Genomic DNA, 17136 nt, shown 5'->3' with positions numbered 1-17136 from the left:
CTTGACTTCTCTGCTCTGGAATTTTTTAACTGCTTGTAGGTCCTGAAAAAAACCTTTCTTTCTTTTCTTTCTTTTCTTTCTTTCTTTCTTTCTTTCTTTCTTTCTTTCTTTCTTTCTTTCTCTCTCTTTCTCTTTCTCTTTCTCTCTCTCTTTTTCTTTCTTTCTTCCTTTCCCTTTCCTCTTCCCTCTTCCCTCTAAACTTGCACATTCCAGTCCCTCTTCCTTGTTGCCAGAGAAGTGCCCTGTCTTTCACGAGTCTGGTTAATATCACCTCCTCTGGGAAGCCTTCTGTAACTACCATTCTCATCACTAGTTCCCAGGTGAGCTTGGCCTTTGCACCATTTCCTGTTCTTATTCCTATCAGAGTAGTCGTCACATACACTATTGTAATTGCCTTTTTACTCACCTGCAAGCTTTCAGGAAGTCAAGGATGAATGAGTCACTTTCAATGGCATTAGAGTGAGACCAGGGAATGAAAGCTAGACCTGAATCTGAAACTCGGCTTAACTACTTCCTAATTGTGGGGCTTAGGTTGAACTGTGTGCCTCAGTTTTTCTATCAGAAGAAATGGGCACAATAGGCTGGGCATAGTGGCTCAAGCCTGTAATCCCAGTACTTTGGGAGGCCAAGGTGGGTGGATCATGAGGTCAGGAGTTCAAGATAAGCCTAACCAACATGGTGAAACCCCGTCTCTACTAAAAATTAAAAACAAAAAAAGTAGCTGGTTATGGTGGCTGGTGCCTGTAATTCCAGCTACTCAGGAGGCTGAGGCAGGAGAGTTGCTTGAACCTGGGAGGCAGAGCTTGTAGTACGCCAAGATCGCGCCACTGCATTCCAGCAGCCTGGGCTGCAGAGCGAGACTCCATCTAAAGAAAAGCGCACGATAAGACTTTGTTTACAGGAGTTTCTCGGGCCCTACCCAATTAGAGCCGCCTAGAAAAGCAAGAGGAAACCTGAGAGCTGAGAAAGTCATCACAAGTTCAATCCAGAAAAGGAAAGCTTCTGCCCAGGTTAATTTGTATGCATTACAGAAAACTCATGAACTCTGCCCAGAACATGGTGTGTGGGGCACCGGAGTTAGGGCCGCAGCAGGAAAGAGATGGCACACACAAACAGTAGTGAGGACTGAGTAAATGGAGGGTCTGATGACAGAGGAGAGTGGCGGGTTAAGCAAAGCCAACAAGGGAAAGGGAAGTACTGGGCTGTAACTCCTGAAAGTCCTACCTCCGCTAGGCCCGGGTCAAGATGAAGGGTGGCCACTGGAACTCAAGCAAGGTGTAGCTGTAGGAGAGTGACTGTCCCACATGACACTGAAGAATAGTCGTTTTACTCGGCTGACATTTATCTTGTGCCACTTATGGCCAGACACTGTTCTAAGCACGGTAACTCACATAAGCCTCATTTATGGAGTATTACTGTCTGCCCCATTTCACAGATGGGAGAGCTGAGGCACAGATGGGAAAGCAGAAGAAAAGCAGAAAGATTAAGTAATTTTTTCTAGGTCTGATGACAGGGGAGTGGGGGTGAGGATAAATACCCAGACCTCCTGTTCTTAGACTCTTTGACCTCATGCCAATTCATCCCATTGGTAGAGCTCACTGGTAGAGGGTGGAGGGCGAGGATGTGCACTCACACTGTCCGCAGGATGGAGAAGGGTGGACAGCGGAGCTGGGCAGCACAGGAAGGAGGCCTTGGTGAGTGGAAGCTGCTATTGTCGCTGCTGCTGCTGCTGTCATTGTTGGATCACCAAAGCCTGGGACGATGCCTGGATCCTACTGGGCAGGTGCAGGTATTTTCCAATTTAATGAATGAACCATTGACCTATTAGCCACAAATTATAGCAACATCGCTTGGATCCTGAATAGTGTATTTATTGAAAAATGAAATTGAAAATATTATCCTTTTAAGCTTCTGGTAATGGAGGAAATGGCTCATTCCTAAGAGTTTTAATAATATTACATATTTGTTGACTCAGGGAAGTCTCTCTGACATTTATTCAGGATTTCCAGACTGCATGGGAAGAAAAGCAAAAACACTATAATCAGCATTACAGGTAGAAGTAGGAAAATAGAGTTTTCCTTTCAAATTGAAGTGTTAGGCACTTGGAAATAGGCTTTCACTTTAGGTGGAAAGCTTAACACACTGCCTGAGACCACCCAACCAGGGATTTCTGAAAAACACGTGTTATGCCCTGAGCACCAGGTCAGGAGTGAGACTGTGGTGGGTGATAAACAAAGGGCTCAGGACTGACCAAGGGTGTTGGAGGCCAGGCTGGCCACATACAAACCAGGAATAAGATCTGATGCTTACTGTGTGCTTTTATGTGCCAGGCCGCCTCCTGACATATATGACCACCTTCTAGAGTGAATCCTGCCATTAGACCCATTTTGCAGTTGAGCAAACTGAGGCACTGGGAGAATAAGTAATTTGCTGAAGGTTACCCAGGTGGTAAGTGGAAGACTCCTAACTCTGGACTGTATCTCTTAACTGCCACGCCTACTCCCTCTCCATTAGAAAACAACAGAGATGAGCTCTTAGCTTTACCCCTTTTTATTTTACAAATGTTGCTCAGAGAGATATCGGGACTTGTCCAAGGTCACCCAGCCTTGTTATTGGGAGAGTTCAAATGGCCTTAGTGCCTGCTTCTAACTCTGAACTATCCTGTCATCTTGGGCAGGTCACTTCCCTTTTCTCAGTTTATCTACTCATCTGTAAGATGGAGCTAATAATTATGCCTTTAAATACTTTTAAGGGATTAATGATCATTTCCGTCTTGACTCCACTTAGATGTGAGCACCAAATTTATAGATATGTATGCCTCAGGTCAACTTCAGGGTGCTAAGCAACGACAATACTCCTCTATTAGTCCATTCTCATGCTGCTGATAAAGACAGGCCAAAAACTGGGAAATTTATAAAGGAAAGAGGTTAAATTGACTCACATTTCAGCATGGCTTGGGAGGCCTCAGGAAGCTTACAATAATGCTGGAAAGGGAAGCCAACGCATCCTTCACATGATGGCAGGAATGAGAAGTGCCGAGCCAAAGGGGGAAAACCTCTTTATAAAACCATCAGATCTGATGAGAACTCATTCATTATCACAAGAACAGCAGCATGGGATAACCACCCCCATGATTCAATTACCTCCCACCAGGTCCCTCCCATGACGTGGGAATTATGGAAACTACAATTCAAGATGAGATTTGGGAGGGGACACAGCCAAACCATATCAGCTAGTAAGTAATAAGCGCATAGAGCACTGGCTCTGGTCAGCAGAGTTCAAAGCACAACTGTTTTCGTTTTTGCTTTTGAGACGGAGTTTCACTCTTGTTACCCAGGCTGGAGTGCAATGGTGAACTCTCGGCTCACCACAACCTCTGCCTCCTGGGTTCAGGCAATTCTCCTGCCTCAGCCTCCTGAGTAGCTGGGATTACAGGCACGCGCCACCATGCCCAGCTAATTTTTTGTATTTTTAGTAGAGACAGGGTTTCACCATGTTGACCAGGATGGTCTCGATCTCTTGACCTCGTGATCCACCCGCCTTGGCCTCCCAAAGTGCTGGGATTACAGGCTTGAGCCACCGCACCCAGCCCGAAGCACAACTGTTAACGCAGGTAATTCATTATTTATAATCCATAATTCTCACTGCACTCCTTTCAGATTTACAGCTGACGAATCTATTACAGAGAGGAGAGTGACCTGTCAGATTACCAAAGATAGTAATGTGAACCTGACTAGCCTGCGTTGGAGCTCCAAAGTGCTTGGTAGACAATTAACAAATATTGTCAATGTTGTTTCATTTTGTGCTGCATGTACTTTTTCTCCAGCAATAGCTATAGTCACACACACAAAAAAGGAGATTTGTTTCTTATAAAAGCTGAATCTGGAAGGGACTGATCTTTTTTGCAACCTCCTAAGAGAGATGGTGATAAATGCCATGAGTTCCAACCTCACAGGAAGAGAGACCAGAAGCTGTGAGGTTCTTGGAAAGGAACAGAAGGGTCCAGGAGACTCAGCCCCTGAAATGATGTTGGCAGTTACATCATAACACAGAGATGGGAGATGTCTGCAGTGGCTGAAGGAGGAAACCTGAAGGCACTAGAAGGAAGAGTTGGGGCTGGGCATGGTGGCTCACACCTATAATCCCAGCACTTTGGGAGGCCGAGGTGGGCGGATCATGTGAGGTCAGGAGTTCAAGACAAGCCTGGCCAAAATGGAGAAACTCCGTCTATACTAAAAATACCAAAAAAAATTGGCCAAGCATGGTGGTAGGCACCTGTAATCCCAGTCACTGGGGAGGATGAGGCAGGAGAATTGCTTGAACCCAAGTGGCAGAGTTTGCAGTGAGCCGAGGTCGCACCATTGCACTCCAGCTTGGGCAACAGAGTGAGACTCCATCTCAAAAAATAAAATAAAAAAGAGGGATTGAAAACCTCACAGGAAAAACAAAACTCACTTCTGCATAATCCCACGCTGGTATTTAATTATGCCCACCGTGAGTGCTTTTAGGCAACAAGAAACCAATGTGCCTGAGGGAATCCGAGCCACATCCTTGCCCCATATGTCACACCTGGGGCCTGAAGTGTAAGAGCAGGACCTGGACAGAGGCAGAAGTGAGTTTGAATCCAGGATGCACCCCATGCCAGCTGTGTGACAGCCACTCTGCTGCCATTTCACCATCTGTAAAGGGAGATCATCATTGTATCTACATCATCCAAATTGTTTGAAGCTTACAAGAAATCCTGTAGTGGCGTGGTGGCACACTCCTGTAATTGCAGCTATTCAGAAGGCCGAGGCAGAAGAATCACTAGAAACCAGGAGGCGGAGTGGCCTGAGATCACGCCACTGCACTCCATCCTCGGCGGCAAAGGGAGACCATTTCCTAGTGGAGGAAACTAGGACGTAGAGAGGCGCAGAGGGAAGATGACGAGGAGACAAAGGAAAAACACAGCACTGTACAAGCCGAGGAGAGGGGCCCCAGAAGAAGCCAACCCCGTCCACACCGCGGTCAGCCTTCTAGGCCCCAGGACTGTGAGAACATACATTTCTGTTGTTTAAGCTGCCTATTCAGCAATACTTAGGTATGGCAGCCCCAACAAACTAATCCAAGTGGTAAGCTTTCTGTGATGTGTATTTTACCACAATTAATAAAAAAAAGAAAAAGGAAATCCTGTAGTTAGAGAAATCTCTGAGTTTTCAGAAAGAGTTAGAAAAGGTTGACTCTGGGGAGTGTGTTGGGTGGGGGTATTGGAGAGCTACTTTTCATTAGAAGATGATGGTTTTTCATTATAAGCCCCTGTGGTGCTTGATTTATTGACCATGAGCATGTATTTCTCTGCTTAAAAAAATATATCCGGTGGCTCACGCCTATAATCCCAACACTTTGGAAGGCTGAGGTGGGTGGATCATGAAGTCAAGATATCAAGACCATCCTGGCCAACATGGTGAAACCCTGTCTCTACTAAAAGTACAAAAAATTAACTGGGTGTGGTGGTGCGTGCCTGTAGTCCCAGCTACTCGGGAGGCTGAGGCAAGAGAATTGCTTGAAACTGGAAAACCGAAGTTGCAGTGAGCCGGGATCATTCCACTGCACTCCAGCCTGGTGATAAAGCGAGACTCTGTCTCAAAATATATATAAAATTATATATATATATATAAAATTATTTATATATATATTAAATTATTTATATATATATATAAAATTATATATGTTTTTAAGCCTTTTAAGAGATCACATAAATCCAGCACTATGCACAAAGTTTGGTAAAGAGTAACAGTTTCATAAATTAAGACCTGAATGCTAGCTCTAGAGGCCATTCTGTGTGCAGACTTAAGAACTGGTAAAGCTACTTATGAGCTATGGTGAAACATAAATACCCTTCATCTCTATAAACATCAGTTTCCTCTTCAGTAAAATGGAGGGGTAGTAACACCAGCTTCCCTGGCTTGTTTTGAGTATTAAATGCGACAATACAGGGAGAATGCTTGGCCTAATACCTGAGACCTTGCACACATACAGTAAGTGGTCACTACCATTTCGCTGTGGTCAGAGATAACCTGAAGCTGGGAGCGATAGTGAACATGTTGGATGATAGATACAGCTTCCTAAAAGATCTCAGCAGACAAAAAGAATGGAGCAAATGTAACAATTCAGAGAACAGCATCAAGTCCCACACGAGCAGGAAATGTAGCCCTGAGGTGTCACGTCCTGCATGGGTGAGGCTCTATGGACAGCAGGTCCTGGAAGGGCCAGCAGTAAGGGGTAGGACGTGTATATATTTTTTACCAGGATCAGTAGCAGCTCCTCTCCCCTGGGGTCACAAACCTCACTGCAGAGTCGTGCCCATTTTGGAGTGTTGTATGTGAAGTGGAACATCTACAGACTAGCATGTCAAAGGGGAGTGGCTGGGATTATAGACAACTGAACCCAGGGTACCGAAAGTTTTACTTTTTAAAATTGGGAATGTTTGATGTTAGAGTTTTCGGGGTCAGTAAATGGTACAGCCCTGTTACCTGACCAGGTTCAAAATCAATTGAGACAGACATAGGAGTTGAACAAGTGGAGATCAAAAAAATATCCACTTTGGGTTGAGTGCAGTGTCTCACACCTGTAATCCCAGCACTTGGGGAGGCAGAGGCAGGTGGATTGCTTGAGCTCAGGAGTTCAAGACCAACCTGGGAAACATGGCAAAACCTCGTCTCTACCAAAAAAAAAAAAAAAAAAAAAAAAAATACAAAAGTTAGCTGGGTGTGGTGGCACATGCCTGTGGTCCCAGATACTGGGAAGGCTGAGGTAAGAGAATTACTTGAGCCCAGGAGGTTGAGGCTGCAGTGAGCTGAGATTGCACCACCACGCTCCAGCATGAGTGACAGAGCGAGACCCTGTCTCAAAAAATAATAAAATAAAAAAATCTACTTTGTTACTGATAGAACCAGACTAGAGAATATGATGCACAGGGTTGTTGGTCTTTCGAATGCTCCCTGCCTTGCATCCACACCGTGGAAGAACCCGACAATGGGAACTGGGAGCCTGGAAAACAGACACACTGACCCGGGACCAGGGCCACTGCCACCCTCTGATAGGGGGAGACAGAACAGAAAGAGGGAGTGTGTCTGTGATGTCTGCAGGAGAGTAACTGAGTTGAGAAATGGACCGTGAGTGGCCGTCACCTGCCAGTCAGGCCTTTACACCACTTTCAGCGGGGAAGAGAAGGCAGGTGGGATGGTGACAGGTCCAGAGTGTTTGCGTAAAGACCCTTCCTCATGGAAAGAAAATGTGTGAGGAGTAAGAATCCCCCTTTCACATCTAAGAAGGCTGCCAAAAATTTAATAAGCACTCTCTTTGTGTATCACTGATCTTCATGCATTCATTTAATAAATCATCAAATATCTATTGATCACCTGTTTTGTACCAGGTTCTCTTCTCAGGCTCTTAGGTTCAAAACAGAAAGAGATTCCTTCTCTCGTGGAACTCAACATTTTTGACCTGGGGAGAGAGAGAGAGTAAGCAATAATCATCATTAGTAAGGAAATCATAGACTATGCTAGAAAGTGATAATTGCTATAGAAAAACAATAGGAACCTAAGACTTGAAGGAAGTGGAGGAGTGAGCCATGGGGCTTTCTGGGGAAAGAGCATTCCAGGTGGAGTGACAGCTGGTGCAAAGACCCTAAGGCTCCCGGGAGCATGCCTGAGGGGCGTGAGAAAAGCGAGGAGTCCAAGTGTGCAGCAGAATGGGCCACGCATTCTGGACATGTGGGAACCAGATGGGAAAGAGCCTTACGGGCCATGGTCAGGACCTCATGTCTTTCAGCGAGTGATGTGTTATGTGGTTCACACCCCGTAGCAACTCTGTGATAGTTGTTGTTCTTACTATCCGTTTTTTTATGTGACTAAACTGAGATGCAGAGCCAAAAGCCCCCTTTATTTTATAACTGAGAAAATTCATACCCAGAGTAGGGAAGCAACTTGCCCAAGGCCACAGAGTGGGGAAAATGGCATGAGCTAGGACTTGGGTCCCGTGATTCTTGGGTCAGAACCCTTTCTCCCACATCTCTGCTCCAGAAATTAACTTCCTTTGAAGGAGGTAACTCTGGGCCTCTCTTGAAGATTCAGATGTAGATCCTGGAGCTCTTAACACTGTGCTTTGCTGCCAGATCTTCTGTGTTGACTACAGTATTTCCTTCCTAGGAAGAGGTTTAATGTGGAAAACCTGAAAGAGGCTAACACATTAAACATGTATATTAGTGAATCTTGGAGGAGGGAAGGACGGCCATTGACCAGTGACATGGTGGTGACACCAGTCATAGTAAATACTGACACCAACTGATTGCTTCCCATGTGCCTGGCCCTGTTGTAAGCTGGTGACGTGTGATAGTTTACGTATTCTTTACCACCACTCTGAGAAGCAGGTACTGTTACTACCCTCATTTTACAGTTGAGGAAACTGAAGCAAGAAAGATGAGCTAATGTGCCCAAGGTCATAGCCAGCTTAAGAGTCTGCATTCAACCTCACAGAGGTATGAATGCTGCTAAGAGCAGGGAAGGTATAGCATCTGCAGGATTCGGATCACCAAGAGCATGTGTTCATTTCCCATGGGTGTCTAGGGAATGGATCAGCGCCACCTTTCAGTTTCCTATTTCTTACCTGAAAGATGCACCTCCCTTATAGCTTCCCATCAGACACAGAGACTTTCAGAGCTCGGCTGGCATGATGACTTTGAGACGCCTCCTATGAAAGAAGTCGCCAAGTAGATGCCATCTCTTATCCCGTCTCTGACATAGAGCATAACTGTTTCTACTTCCTGCTATTTGAGTAGAGAAGGAAGCCATCCCATGGATTGAAAACAGAACTCAGTACGGGCTGAATATCTCTTATCCAATGTGGTTGGAACCAGAAGTGCTTCAGGTTTTGATTTTTTTTTTTATTTTGGGATTTTTGCAGAATAGATATCAGTTGAGCATTTCTAATAAAAAAAATTCGAAATACAGAATGCTCCAGTCATCGTTTCCTTTGAGCATCGCGTTGGTGCTCAAAAGTTTTGGATTTTAAGGCATTTTGAATGACAGATTTTTTTTGTTAGGGATGCTCAACTTGTATATGCTAATCTGCTAATTATGATGATGATTGGGACTTATGTAGTGCTTATTCTCTTCAACAGACTATCACAAACAGTCATTCCAAGGTTTCTGGGCGGTAGACATTCTTGTCCCCATTTTATAGATGAGAAAGCTGAGGTGAATTGGTGAAGGCTAAATGATTTGCTTAGTCATACTACTGAAAAATTGCATGGAGAGAGAAGACTTGAACCCCAATCCAGACCCAAAGTTTGTACTACTAATCTATGCTGGCTGAATAGCTGCACTCTGAATATAGCCCTTGCAACTCCCAGAGGCAACAGATCATGAAAGCCACATGCATAAAGAGCCATGGCAGCTTCCTGGGAGTTTCTACTTAGACTCAAAAAATATTAAGCCAGTTTCTAGGATTGGCTCTCTACTAAAAAGATTGTTTTTATTCTCCGGGAACTGGCTGGCTGCATCTGTTTCACTGTTGGATTGCTGAAGGGTTGACACGCATTGGCCACATTTAGGAGTTCATTTTGATATTTCTGTTGTGAAAAAGCACATACTGGTCCTCAGCATCTATATGACTGTGACTATTTTTCTCTCTTCCATTACACGCAACTTTTGCTCACAGCCTGCTTGGCGTAATTGACACATTGGCTCAGGCCACCAAGACTGCCAACTTGGAGCCTTGGATTAGTTAGATCAGTTATGACAGATGTGATTATTTACAAGAAAATAGAAGTCACTATAATTAAACCTTCTAAGGAGTACATTTGGGTGGAGAATGAGAAAGCATGAGTTTAATCTGGCATGATGTGTTTGGATTTCAGCCCTGAGCAGGTTCTTCTCTGGCCCATGAAAGGAGGTGTTGGGGTGTCTGACACCCTTCATAGACACTGGCATCTCTCAATTCTCCTGACACAGTGTTTGATAAATGAAAAGGCCAGGTGGTAGAGCTAGCATTAGATGGGGTACCCAGTAGAAGTGGATTTAGTTCTCAGCTCAGCCACTGGTCCCTGGCATCAATTTTTAACCATAAATGGGGAGAAAAGCATAATCCTGGCCAGGCACGGTGGCTCACACCTGTAATCCCAGCACTTTGGGAGGCTGAGGCGGTGGATCATGAGGTCAAGAGATTGAGACCATCCTGACCAGCATGGTGAAATCCCATCTCTACTAAAAATACAAAAATTAGCTGAGCATGGTGATGCGTGCCTGTAGTCCCAGCTACTCAGGAAGCTGAGGCGGGAGAATCACTTGAACCTGGGAGGCGGAGGTTGCAGTGAGCCAAGATCACACCACTGCAACTCCAGCCTCGGTGATGGAGTCAGACACTGTCTCAAAAAAAAAAAAAGATAACCGTAATTCCTACCTCATCCTAGGTCTGGGAAAATTAGCAGTGATAAAGTAAGACAAGTGTCAAGCATTGTGCCACTGAGGGTTAGCTGTTCCTGCCTTTCCTGAGCACACCACTTAATCTCCATGAGTCTCGTTTTTCCATCAGGAAATACAGATGATAATTATCTCATACAGTGCATGCGAGGGTTGGAGGAAATGAGGTAGATGAAAGGGGCTTCATAATCATTTGTTGCTGTTTCATGCCTGTCTTTCTGTTAGGATTTTTACATATATCTCTAATGGTTCCCATTTATTGTATGCACCGTGGCCTAGGCACTATAGTGGGCAGGGTCGGCTTCTCCATTAGGTACAGAAGGCACAGTGCCTTGAGTCTAGGATACTTTTAGGGCCCCAGAAAATGCTCATTTTTATTGCTCTTGAAATCAGAAGGAAAAAGTGAATATAAAATCGAATATAAAAATAATAAATACAGGCATCCCTGGTTTTATTGCACTTCCCTGTATCATGCTTCATAGATACTGTGTTTTATAGCAAGAGAACTAGGATTAGAAGTGGAGCCTGAAGATGTGAATGAATTGCTGCAATCTCATGATAAACTTAAACAGATGAAGACTTGCTTATTATGAATGAGCAAAGAAAGTGGTTTCTTGAGTTGGAATCTACTCCTGGTGAAGATGCTGTGCACGTGGTTGAATTGACAACAAAGGATTTCGACTATGGCTTGAACTTAGTTGATAAAACAGCCACAGGGTTTAAGAGGATTGACTCTAATTTTGAAAGAGTTTCTGTGGGTAAAATGCTACCAAACAGCATCTCATGCTACAGAGAAAGCTTTCGTGAAAGAGTCAAACGATGCAGCAAACTTCATTGTTATCTTATTTTAAGAAATTGCCGACCAGGTGTGGTGATGCATGCCTGTAATTCCAGCACTATGGGAGGCTGAGGTGGTGGAACACCTGAGGTTAGGTGTTCAAGACCAGCCTGGTGAAACCCCATCTCTACTAAAAATACAAAAATTAGCCAGGTGTGGTGACACACACTGTAGTCCCAGCTACTTGGGAGACTGAGGCAGGAGAATCACTTGAACCCGGGAGGCAGAGGTTGCAGTGAGTTAAGATCGCACCACTGCACTCCAGCCTGGGTGACTCTGTCTCAAAAAAAAAAAAAAAAAATTGCCATAGCTACTCCAGCCTTCAGCAACTCCCACTCTGATCAGTTAGCAACCACCACTGCTAAGGCAAGATCTTCCACCAGCAAAAGGCTAACGAGGCAGATGATTATTAGCATTTTTTAACAATGAAGTATTTTTAATGAAGGTGTGTACATTCTTTTTAGGTATACAGCTGTTGCTTACTAGACTACAATACAGTGTAAACATAACTTATTACACTAGAAAATCAAATAATTCACGTGACTCACTTTATTGCAATACTTGCTTTATTGCAATGGTCTGGAACTGAACTCTCAATAGCTCCAAAGTAAGCCTGTGGTAATAAACATAATAGTGAATCTATCATATATCCATCTTTATACTGATACCGTTGAAAAGCCTAATTTTTATTTAGTTATTCTTTTAATAGAGGAAGGTGCATAGGGCTTACAGAATTCATATGCAACCTTGGTTGTGGAAGCTTTACAGATACTAGCTCAATCATTCTCAGAAAGGTTTTTCTAATTCTCATTTCACAGGTGAGGAAACCAAAGCTCAGGGAGGTTAAGAAACTTAACCAAAGCCTACTAAGAGGCTATGTTGGCAGTCTTCTACACACCAATTCAGGGACCCAGGCTCCTTCCCTCTGGTGGCTTTTTCTCCCTCTAGTCCTGGGAGCTCTCCATGCAGATGGTGGATGGGGAAAGAGAACAAAAAGTGGAGGATTTTTATAGGCCGGGCCTGGAATTGGCCCACATCACTTCCACGCACATTCCACTGGCCAGAATGCAGTCACGTGATCACAGCTAACTGCAAGGAAGATTGGAAAATGTGTAGCTGTATGCTTGGGCTAAAGAAAGGAACACGGATCTTGGGGAGGTCTGGTGCACACAATGTCTGCGTGCTTTCCACACCCTTCTGAGCTGATTCTTCTCACTCTTAGCTCCCACAAGTTCCCTTTATGGGCCTTTTTATCCTGCCCCACTTGCCCACTCAGTGCCTAGCACCAGACCTTTGCCTACTCAGGACCAGTTGCTACGTGAGCTACTAGGAAGAGGAATGCATTGGGGACCTTCTCAGGCCAGCTTGAAAAGGCTGCAACCAGATATTATGTTCTCTCTACTGCCCAATCCCGGGCCACAGGGCGCTGCTGGGCACGTGCAGAAGCCAGGGACTGCCTCCTCAGCATGGGAAAAGGGGCTGCACAGAGGGTTTCAGAGGGCCAGGAGGAAAGAGGTTTAAACTGGAGTCTTGGCTACACTGTGAAACTTGGGCAAGGCATTAGTAGTAAAGGGGCAGTGCCAGACAACCCTGCAGCACTAACATACCACAATCCTAGGATTACTGCCTGTTGCCGGAAGGGTACTGTGTGACCCTGCCCGAATCCATCAAACACGCGGCCTTTGAACACCCATAATCCTATAAGACAAAGCTGCGGGAGCCAGCTGGAGGCTAGATGGCCAGTGGGCACGCCTGAAACTGCTGGGCAGGCCTGGTGATGACCCTGGTGATGGCCCGGTGGTCCTGATGTTGGTGGGCACCCAACTCCTCTAAGATCAGGCCAAAGCTGTCTATTTTGAGATCCTTGAGTGGAATCAGAATATCTCCCTCCTCCAGGAAGCCTTCCCAGATCATTCAGCCTTCAGTGGTCCCACTTCCTCAAAGCTCAGGGCATTTGTTATCATTCTACCTAAAGGTACTGGCTCTCATAAGATTTCTCTTCATCACCCCCTTTTTATTTGCTCTTGGCCTAGGAGGCAAGGAATCCAGGACCATGTTTAGAGCCAAGTGAGCCAGGGACTCTCCTGAGCACTCTGTAAGCATCATACACTGCAGGGCATTTAGTCAATTCTATTTCATCCAGATTTACAGTCAGACTGGGTTTCTGTAAAGAGAATTGGTACCCAGGCACCATCCTTCTCTTTCTTTATATTTGAGAAAAGTATACTAAGGAAAATTAACAAAAAGCCATTTTGCCTAGTTATCTGAAATATTCACAGTCATACTCCTCATGTCTGTAAGGTGAATACAGCCATGTTGCATCCCCATGTCTGTATCAGACATAGCGCAGTCTCAATCAGAACTGGTCATATCCCTTTGCTGCTATTGGCGAGCTAATGGATGCTGGACTTGCTCCCTCCTCTCCCTCTGCCTGTTTTCTCCTCCCTCAGATCAGGCTCTGACTGTCGCTAGCTTGAGGGGTGGCCATGAGGTCTAAATGAGGGCAGATCTGTATTGAGACAGCACTTGGCCCGGGGCTCTCCCCACATTCCCTCTTAGTCTCTCATACAGGCGCAAAACCTTGCTTTAAAAATGTATCTTACAATGAAACTTGGCATCCAGGACGCACCCTGTGAGGAATTTGTTTTTGTTTTAATGCTGAGGACGTTTGCATGAAAACAGGATCTTCGTTGCTTAGGAATTGATCAACTCCTGCTGCTGCTTTTCCCTGCTGAAGTGCCAGTCCCATATTTGTCACAGGCAAACGAGTAACTGTAGGGATGGCCGGGACCTCCACAGATGGAGGATGGCGGCTGCTCAGGGGAAGGCAACGGCCACAGAGTCAAATGGGAGAATCGGGAACCCATCTCAAGCAGAAGCGAGCTTACAGATAGACCCCGTCCTTAGCCATAGCACAGCAGGACTGAAGATTTTTTTATGAGTCTAGTTTGCTCTAGATGCTTAGGGGAGAAGAGAAGGAAGAGGGAAGGCATTAAGACACAACCTCCACCTGTAAGGAGCAGAAGGCCTTCTTGAAGGACAGATGGGAGCCAGTGCATGAGAAGACAGTGGTTGGACAGCGTAACAGTGAAGACCCCATGCAACTGAGAGGAGCCAGTGCCTGCAGCGGGGAGTCTGGGAGTAAGACTGGGATCTGCTACCTACCGCCGAGGTCATCTTGGGCCGGCTGCCTGGCTACTCTGCACCCCCGCTTCCTCACCTACGGAATGGCACGCATCCCACAGGGGCCTTATGAGTTGCTCCATGCTAAATGCATGGCATAGAGTAAGCTCTCCAGCAGTCCAGACTGTGCGTGCTCATACTAGATGCTCCCATCCTAAGAAAGAGATACCCAGATGGTTGTAGAAGGCTTTTTAAAGGAAGGACTTGAACTTGATTTGAAAGGAGGGGAAAAAGATGACCAGAGACCTGGGAACAAAAGTGTTCTTGGCATTTGAGTGGCCAGACCAGGACACATTTGCATCCTCCACAGTCAGTTCCTAAGGAGGTTTCACAGACACTGTCCAAGAAACCAAAGTAGAATTGCCCGCACAAAATTGGAGTAGGTGTCCTGCTCCATGCGGATCCCAGTTCATTTTTGGCCTCAGCCTGGCCCCACAGGCTTCGGCATAGAAAGGAGGAAGTAGAGGAGAGCCCAGACTGGGCACTGCACTGGGTCAGGCCCCTCCTTTGCCTCCAGGCTTGGCTTCTAGAAGACAATGAAGTGGTTACATCCAAATACCCACAAGAGGCTGGACACCTTTCTCTCCTGTATCCTTAACATATGCTAATCAAAGCTGAGAGCCTGCAGAAAATGTCTGCTTGGCCAAAGCCCCGCACCCTCAGCTTGGCTGGCCTGCCCATCCTCTGCAGGCCTCCCTTCCATCTGCCTCATGAAGGGCGTCCATAAATCCAGCTTTCAGAGCCCTCTGGGGTTGGCGAGACTGCCGTGAGCCTCAGTCACATCATGATGGAAACAATTGAAAACCACTTGGCAAAAAGAAGGGGTGATCTAATGTTCGATAGCAACAATGCGTTTTTTTTTTTTCTTTGCCATTCTCACTCAAATCCAGGGGGAGAAGCCGGCTGCTCTCCAATCCCTGCCAGGTCAGTACCCCCAGGGTCCCTGACTCTTGTCCCCTGTCCTGGAGGAAGTCCAGGCTTGGAGCTGGCTGTGGCCTTCTTGCAGGCCAAGGAGGAGCTCAGGCCCCTCAGAGGCAAGAGAGAGAGCCACAGGGACCTGCAGAGAGGCCCATATATAGAGCCTGGGGAATGTGGGCCTCTGGCAGGCGGCCTGGAAAAAATGGCCGTGTTCTGAGGGTGAACGCCGCCGAATTATAAATAGCACCCGCCTCCCTCCCCTTCAGGCTTGCTGTGTCTGTCACTGGAGAGTTGACAGTTAAAATTCAAGAGGACTGAGCAGGACAAGTGAGTGGGAGCGGGGGATGGGGGAGATACTGGATTGTGCAGGAAGCTCAGCTGCTGTCTTGGGACTGATACGGAGAATTGTCACCAGACGACGGGGCTGAGAGAGGGATGCATTTGGGGTGGCAGAATGACTCCTGATTTTATGCATTTTTTATGAACTGAATAAGAGTGGAAGGAAAACTAAAGGAAGCTCCATCTCCATAAGATGGTTTTATGGGAGCTTTAGAGCCTTTAAAAATAATAAGAATAAAAATCAGCTGCCTTCAAATATAAAAGGTGTGTCTCTGGTTCCGAAACGTCAGCCACCCTGGCTTCCAAATCAAAGCCGGTGATCAGGTGCCCACACAGGCCTATGACTTGAGCCTCCTGCCAGAAGGCGTCTTTGTGTGTTCTTGTGTCTCCCTGACATGGAAGCAGCAGGGGTGCTTCCTCCTGCTCCGAAAACCTCTGCACGTTGTGCTCACCCAGCAGAGGGTGATGAATTCAGAAGGCATCAGAAATAAGGGAAGGAAGGCGTGTGCAGCCATGGTGTGGAAAGCCACACAGCCATTCACACCTGGGTAGCAGTGAGGGGTGGGCAATGTTTCAGCGAATTCTAGGCTCTGGAGAAGGGGTACGCTGGTTCTGTAGGGACCAGGAGTCCCTCTTTGTGTCATTGGCTCTGCTGGCGTCTCCTGGAGACCAGCTGCCAGGCTTCCTGACTTGCTGCCCAGCCCTGCGTGGACAGGAACTAGAGTTCTGCTAGGCGCCAGGATGGGGTGTGATGGAGGTGCCCGGGGGCTTGTTGGGGGCTGGGCCAGCTCCGTGGGCATCTGTGCCTCCTCCGTGAGCACGCTAAGCTAGAGTAAGGGCTTATGTCCTTTGTTGTAACAGTAGGGGCTTTGGCTTCCATTGCAATGATTTACAAATAGGTTAATTTATTGGCTTCTCTCCTCCTGCCTTAATAAATCTCATATCTTAACGTCCTTTGGAGCCTTGTTTGAAATGAAGCACTTTAAAAAAGGAGCACGCAAGCCTTTGCTATCTTTTGGACACTTCTGAAAAGAAGATCCCGGACCCCACAGGATGCAGGCAACACAGAGACGTGAGATGAGAGTGGGTAGACATTGGAACGTGACAAACAGCGCTGCTACAGGCGCGACTTTATTTATTTATTTATTTAGAGACAGTCTCACTCCGTCGCCCAGAGTAGAGTGCAGAGGCGTGATCTCGGCTCACTGCAACCTCCAATTCCTGGTTTCAAGCGATTCTTATGGCTCAGCCTCCCAAGTAGCTGGGATTACAGGTGTGTACCACCACGCCTAGTTAATTTTTGTATTTTTAGTAGAGACAAGGTTTCACCAGGTTGTCCAGGCTGGTCTCAAAATCCTGACCTCAGGTGATCCACCTACCTTGGCCTCCAAAGTGCTG

At 46.2% G+C, this 17136-nt stretch overlaps 1 protein-coding gene and 1 long non-coding RNA gene across 2 annotated transcripts in view; one reads left to right on the top strand and one right to left on the bottom strand.

The window, feature by feature from the left end:
- Positions 1-17136, top strand: part of ZHX2 (zinc fingers and homeoboxes 2) — a 188301-nt gene that overhangs the window by 24324 nt on the left and 146841 nt on the right. The gene's annotated exons all lie outside the window — the stretch shown is intronic.
- On the bottom strand, positions 8110-11911 carry LOC144579767 (uncharacterized). Its single transcript, XR_013528133.1, has 2 exons — positions 11847-11911; positions 8110-8221 (listed from the first exon to the last, which is right to left on the bottom strand). It is a non-coding gene; the product is annotated as an uncharacterized LOC144579767 (long non-coding RNA).

This window comes from Callithrix jacchus, chromosome 16 (assembly GCF_049354715.1).
Source record: "Callithrix jacchus isolate 240 chromosome 16, calJac240_pri, whole genome shotgun sequence".
In the NCBI taxonomy this organism is placed as follows: Eukaryota; Metazoa; Chordata; class Mammalia; order Primates; family Cebidae; genus Callithrix; species Callithrix jacchus.
This window is presented reverse-complemented; position numbering and strand designations above follow the sequence as displayed.